Genomic DNA, 7037 nt, shown 5'->3' on the forward strand with positions numbered 1-7037 from the left:
GGATGAATTAGCTTTTCCTCTAGTCAAAGCTTATTTTAAGTACTGCTTACTGAATAACTCGTAAGGACAAGTTTTTAAGTTGGTAACTCAAAAAAATATGTTAAGTCCACTTACTTTACCATATTATTTTAAAGTAGTTTCATTTGTTGTGTAGCTAATTATAATAACAATGCACAACTTTTTAAGTAGCAGTAATTTAATATAAATCTGTGTGTGTGTGTGTGTGTGTGTGTGTGTGTGTGTGTGTGTATATATATATATATATGTATATATATATGTATATATATGTGTATATATATATATGTATATATATATGTATATATATATATATGTATATATATGTGTATATATATATATATATATATATATATATGTATATATGTATATATATATATATATATATGTATATATATATATATGTATATATATATATATATATATGTATGTATGTATGTATGTATGTATGTATGTATGTATGTATATATATATATATATATATATATATATATATATATATATATATATATATATATCTACTGGCAGTGAGTAGTGCGGGAGCAATCTCACATTACCTACCCCAAACTCTTTGAACAGTTCCTCTTCTTTCTCTCCAAGGTATACGACAAGGCACCGGATGGCTACTTCTCTCCGCATTTCAAGTGTATTGTGCTATGAAACAAGGGTAGTGTGGATGTCAGGATAAAGTATTCAAATGAGTCGAAACTGCAGTATGTCTAACTGCTCATAGGCATGGGCAAACTCTAAATATTTATCATACCTCAAGAAGTAGGCCCTTAATTTGCATGACCCTTGCTCCTGAAGCTCCTCCTCTTGATGAAACCACATCCATTAGTTTCTTGGTGCACTGATCAAGTTTGGCCATGAAAGTCGCCTCCAGGTTTACCGTAGTCATTCTTTTGAACTCAACATTTATGTGTGGAACATAACATGAAGAAATTAGCTACAGTATTTCCAATAGCATTAATGAGGACCAAATTATTTTTTTGTTCAAATAATAGTGAGTGAGTGAGTGAGTTTTAACAAACATTTGTTCTTACCTGATGGAGAAGTTTCAAATCTACAAAGTTTGAACTCGTAACCCATCTTTCAAAACAATTACACATTTAAAAAAATGTAAATCTGATTAAAGTCATTTCAGTTTACGTCATTGCATTTACATGACTAAAATTTCCACCTCCAGATTTTAAACAGGTTGACAAAATAAAATAAAGAATTTACTTACCACTTCAATTTCTCTCACAGAAACATCAGACCACCATTTGGGGGAAGAACACAGGTGCATATGTGAATGAACAAAATATTTTTTAGAGAAAAAAATGTGGTTGTGGCACTTGGGTAACAGTGCTGTAGCTAGCAGTTACATGGTTAAAGTAGCTCAGGGGAAGAACACAACTAACATGTGGTAACCGTGCTATAGGCTAGCTAGCAGTTACACAGCTAAACAATGAAAGTCACTTGTGACAAATCTGAACCCATTACCACAAATTTAGAGCAAATAGAAATACATTTTACTCACCATGAAATGTTGCTTCAGCCTCCTGCACTGTCTTATTCAGCTGTTTGAGTAGGAGATGGAACTTAAAATGGAAAAGTCAATGTTGAGAAAAATTAAGTAATCAAGCTAAGTTTATTAAGTTCTGGCAACTTGAATTTTGTTTTAAGCTTACCAACAATGAAATTTAAGTGTACATGACATGCTAAATTAAGTTTATGTAATTATCAACATTATTATTTGATCACAATTTAAAAAATAAAGTTAGCAACTTAGAAAGTTTATCTAAATCAAATAATTACATTTTTTAAATTGCATGTATGTATTAAATCAAGTGGTGTCAACAGATCGTCCGAGTTACTTTTTAGAGTGCAATACGTGTATATTGTTGCCAGTTGCTCTCTCTATTTCTCTTTCCCTATCCCCCTCCTCTTGCCCATAATGTACATCCCCTTTCTTCTTCCCTTCTTCAGTGTCCAATAATGGCCAGAATATCACACATCCATTAAAAAAGGAGGGGTAGCGACGGGATGGGCATGCAAAAAATTTTAAAATGTTAACATTGGGTTGTATTTTTCATTGTCTTTAAATTATGAACAGTTTGTTTAGTGTTACTGTTGCTGATTAAAAATTGAAATATTTGGAAAAAAAACAGTGTCAGTTCAAATTCTTATTTCAGACAAGGGCCAGAGTAACTTTGGTGGAATGCAGTCGGACCTGTATTCAGGATTTGGGCCACATCAGTGTAGCCTACATCAAAGTAGTGTCGGCTCTGATCAGTATTGCGGATCTGGACCGAATAAGTGTCAGACAAGCCAAATGTCTTTAGGTTACCTCCTAGAAAAGTGATGTGGGCCAGATCTGTAAAACGATATAAAAATGACACTGACTCTAGAAGCTGAAACCTCTGTCTGGCACGGATCCGGTCCACAGTCAGAAAACATATCGGAGCTAGAAACGGAGGCAAGGACCTTAAAACGGATCCGGGCCAGATGTAATGGCTATCTGGGGTGAAAATACCAGTGAATAGGACGTCATGGACATTTCTGTGTGGAGTTGCGTGTTCTGTGTCTCCGTGGGTTCTCTCCGGGTACTCCCTCTTGCTCCCACAGTCCTAAAAGATGTATGTGAGGTTAAATGGGAACTCTAGATTGACCGTATGCGTGTGAGAGAGAGCGAATGGTTGTTTGTCGTGTGGCCCTGCGATGAATAGGCGACTTGTCCAGGGTGTTTCCCTACCTTCGTTCTATGAAAGCTGGGAGAGGCTCCGGCAGACCCCAAGCGGCGTCTTGAAAATGGATGGATGGAATATAGAAAGAAACTTTTCATGCAGTCAATAGGGAAGACTCGAGCATTATAATACTGCATAATGTCAATTCAAAGGAATTTACAAGAGAGAAATGTCGAGATAATATAACAAAATGTGGATAGTTTTGAGGTTATTTTGAACGTATCTACGCAAAATCAATTTTGGGACTCGAAAAACGTTCATGGGTTTTTACCATGTCTGACCGCATGGGGGCGGTATCACACAACATTAACTCCCATCTCCGGTATTTTCTTGGACAGTTTTGTCTTACTGCAGCCAGCAGGTTTTCAGCGTCAAGTCCTTCCTGTACCACCCACTAATGTTGTTGCTAGTTTACACAGCAGATGGCACTGTTAACGTGCTCATTCTCTCGTCAGTGGAGGTCCGAGGAAGAAACGTTTTGCCAATAAGGTCAAGAAGCCCTATGCTAATGACTATACCCCATTGTTAATGAATAGTGAGTTGTTCAATTCAAACACAGACGCTCATTACTTTTGCTTCACTGCTATATTTGCTCTAAAAGACAAGCGCATTCTGCACATTTTGTGAATTAAATTTAGCTGAAAGTGTGAGTTTGAGTGTGAATGGTCGATTAAGTGTGTGGCCCTAAGTCAAACTGGCATCTTGTCCATGGTGTAACCCCGCCTTCACCCCAAGAAAGCAGGGATAGGCAGGCTCCAGCACCAGATAGAGAATAATGGATAGGTGGATGATTTAATATTTTTGAAATGTGTGTCCTCTTCCCTAAGCTGAAAGACCTACATTCTGTCCTCGGTAACATGTCATCCTGTTCTCATCCCGTCATCTCTTCCTGTCCGTCTGAGGTGGGCTGAGAGTTTGAATGCGCTAAGAGGCCCAAGAGGCTGAGGAGCACGAGCCGTGGTAGCGCGCAGAGCGGTGGAATGGTGAGCTTGTTAGCGCACTGAGCTATCAGGAAGTCGGCTAGCCCTCTTCTGTCACACCTTATTAGGATTACAGGGGAGAAACACTCGAGGTTCAACCTACCAATAAACCAAATCTGCCAATCAGAGGCAGAATCTGTGATTCTGTGTCAAACAACTCTTCACATTTCATTGAGTTTGTTTCTGATGGACATGATGTGTTGCTAGAAACAAACTCTCGGAGAGCGCATCCGTATTCTTCAAGTTTAACTTTAAAGTATTGTTGTCTATGCCGTTTTGTCCAATTGAATCACATCTGCTACCTGTAATCTGTGTACTGAACATCAAACCTTTTTTCCCTCTGTCCTCGTGCATCGTTCTGAGTGGCGCTCCAGGGTCACTCAAAAGGATAGACTTGAGTGTGGCCAATGGTATTGGAAGTAACATTTATGATCACACTTGAAATTTCTTCTTCTTCTTCTTCTTCTTCTTTTTTTTTTTTTAAATTATGAAGCACACATATTTACATTTACATATAAATGTTCCTGAAATTCAGTAATGAAAGGAAATAAGAATGTGAAACGTTATAAGTGACTGGACGGGAGATGCCTTCCATAAAGGGCACTTTATTAGATTAATCAAACACAGCCTGTGGCCATTAGGCCGTTTGTCCTCATAGGGCCTCAGCCAAAAACACATTGCATCGTGGAGGAGAGAAAAAGCTACATGCTGAGGTGAGGCTTAATCTAAAAGTCCCAATTAAACATCTCTGGTGATCTCAGCGTGCACCCACTATGTATGAGGACAAAGGGAGGATTAGGTCAGTACTGAACCAATGAGGATGAGATGTGGAGTTTGGAACTCCCTGGTTTCTTTCTGAGAAGACAGGTGAAACGTACCCTGGTAGTTTCTATGTCAGACAGACAGCTGACCCAGATGTGATGTTTGGTTTTTAAATGGCTGAACAACAGAACATCTCTCCCTCATGCACCTGAGAGGAGGTTTAGTTTTGGACAAATATGCTCAGTGCTGTGTATTTTTGCTCTTTATGAGACTTGATTTTTTTTTCTTTCATATGAACTCCACCACATGGAAGACCATCTCTCGCTGCTAGTTTCGTACGTTGCCTGTGCTGGCAATTTGTATTCAGATCAGAGATTTTTGTTTCAATCTGCGTAGAGCCATTTTTCGCTGTTGTGCCTCATTCAACAAGCAATGCCCTTGGCTTGCGTTGTCTGAGTCACTGTCTCTTTTTTCCCCCTATGAAATTGTAATTTTAACTAACAAATTAAATTCACCCTGCCAAATGATGAGTCATCTCCATTTTTAGGTTGTAATTTAGGGAGGTGTGCTTATTGTATTACCAGCATTCTTTCAGGCTGGGTATTATCTCACACGGCCACAATCTCACCGTGACCCAGATCTGGTTCCCTAACAGTAGTGTGAACAGCACAGATGGAATCTCATCTTTTTGAATCTTTTGGGCAAATTTGGGCAACAACATGTTTCCCAGAACATGTTTCTCTACTTTTACTTTGGTCCAGGTTGGTTTTGTTTAACCAGCCGTTTGTCATCTTGAAATTTTAAATGAAATCTGTTTATAGAAATAGTTTATAGAGATAGAGAAAATAGAATCAAAAAGACTCCTTAAAAAACAGGTGCTCTTTGGTAGGAGTGTATGCTTAGAAGCAGACAGATATTAAGTTAAATCCTTGGTGATGTGCAGGATGGGAAACTGAAAAAAATCCAAGACGACCCTGTTTTGTGTAAAAAAAAAATAAATTAAAATGCCTTTATTTTGGCATGGCTACAACTGGTTGCACAGATAAAAAGACTAGACTAGGCATTTCGGCTAAATGGCCTTCATCAGGGTAAAAGTCAAAAGTCTGTTTATTAATGTTCTTGGTTCACCACTAGACGTCTTTATAACCTTGGGTCAACAATGACAAATCTAAAAGGACTTTTTTTTTCAAGATTAAAGAGCTGATAAAATTTTTAATTCTCCTGATTTCTTTTGCCAGTAGCTGTCGAAGTGATGTTGCTGATCGCAGGCCTCCATCGATACAGAGCTTAATGATCACTGTCTCTCTTGCCCTTGAGATGCTGGATGTCTACCAGCTCCTGGATACTAAATCTGACCTATGACCATTTCTATTAGCCCCTGGCTACTGCCTATGACCTCTGACCCTCCATTTAAAAACCAAATAAATGAATTCAAACAGGTATTACGTTCATACAGCAACCGACTCTGCTGCTCTTGCGTACATGCATTGTCCGAGTTTTCAATAACCTCCCTTTCCTGGATAAACAAGAAATGTCCCCCCTCTACAGCTACAGGTCAGATTAGCGGATGCTAAGGCAGAGGGGGCGGGACCGTTTGAGATCATCTCTCGCTGGAAACCAATGACAGCTCACCCTGCAGAAACCTCATCACCTGTCCTGTCTCCTTGTCCGTCCCTGCGGTTTATCCCTCTCAGTGAATGGTTTCCTGCTTCCTCACCAGGAACAGGCAGTGCTGCCACTGCTGAGGCTGCGACTGCTTTTCAGACACAAAAACTCCTGACGTTCGACTCCCGGCCCACTTTTTTTTTCCGCCGCCACCACGTTCACTCTGTCAGATGTGACGCACGTTTCGCCTTACCTGCTCTAAATCCCTAACGAGATTGCCCGTCCCCGGATATCCCATTAGACCCTGATTAACCGGGCTCAGCTCATTAGCTCTGTCAAACCAATTCACCCCGTCACCCCCCCATTGCAGCATCCATCTCCGGGCCCTGGTCGCTGGCAGAGAAAATTATTCTAACAAACCAAAATATTCAAACAAACGAACAAAATGAGCAAGCAAGCAAAGATCAACGTGCAAACTGGACAGAAATTGTGCATTGGAGAAGTTGTAGCAGTTTCAACAATCTTCTTTATTGAAGCTTGCTAACGGTGCATTTTAACTGAGTTTGACTACATTTATTTGCTTTGGCTGCACCCGAAACTCCAAGTTTTGCGCAACAGCCGCGGTTTCTCCTCAGACGCCCCAATCTGCTTTTTTTCCCTTTCATATTCTCACATTTCATCTCCACCTGTTCCCTTTCTCCTCCCCGCCGCGATCTTTGAGCTGCTCACCTGCGCTTGTCTTCTGACCTCATAACCTGATTTCTCCTCCCCCACCCAATAGGTTTACGTGTACCTCCTCGCTCTCTGCGCTCCCTCTGCCCAGTTCTCTCCCTCTCCTTCCTTCTCTATTTCCATCTTTGAGCTTTATCCCTTCATCCCTTATCTCCTTCATCCCCTCCAATCCTCATCTGTTCTTCACCGTGGACGACGGGAGGGAGAGAGAGAA

Source organism: Nelusetta ayraudi, unplaced genomic scaffold (genome assembly GCF_046127955.1).
Source record: "Nelusetta ayraudi isolate G7.1 ecotype Tasmania unplaced genomic scaffold, CSIRO-AGI_Nayr_v1 ptg000135l, whole genome shotgun sequence".
Lineage (NCBI taxonomy): Eukaryota > Metazoa > Chordata > Actinopteri > Tetraodontiformes > Monacanthidae > Nelusetta > Nelusetta ayraudi.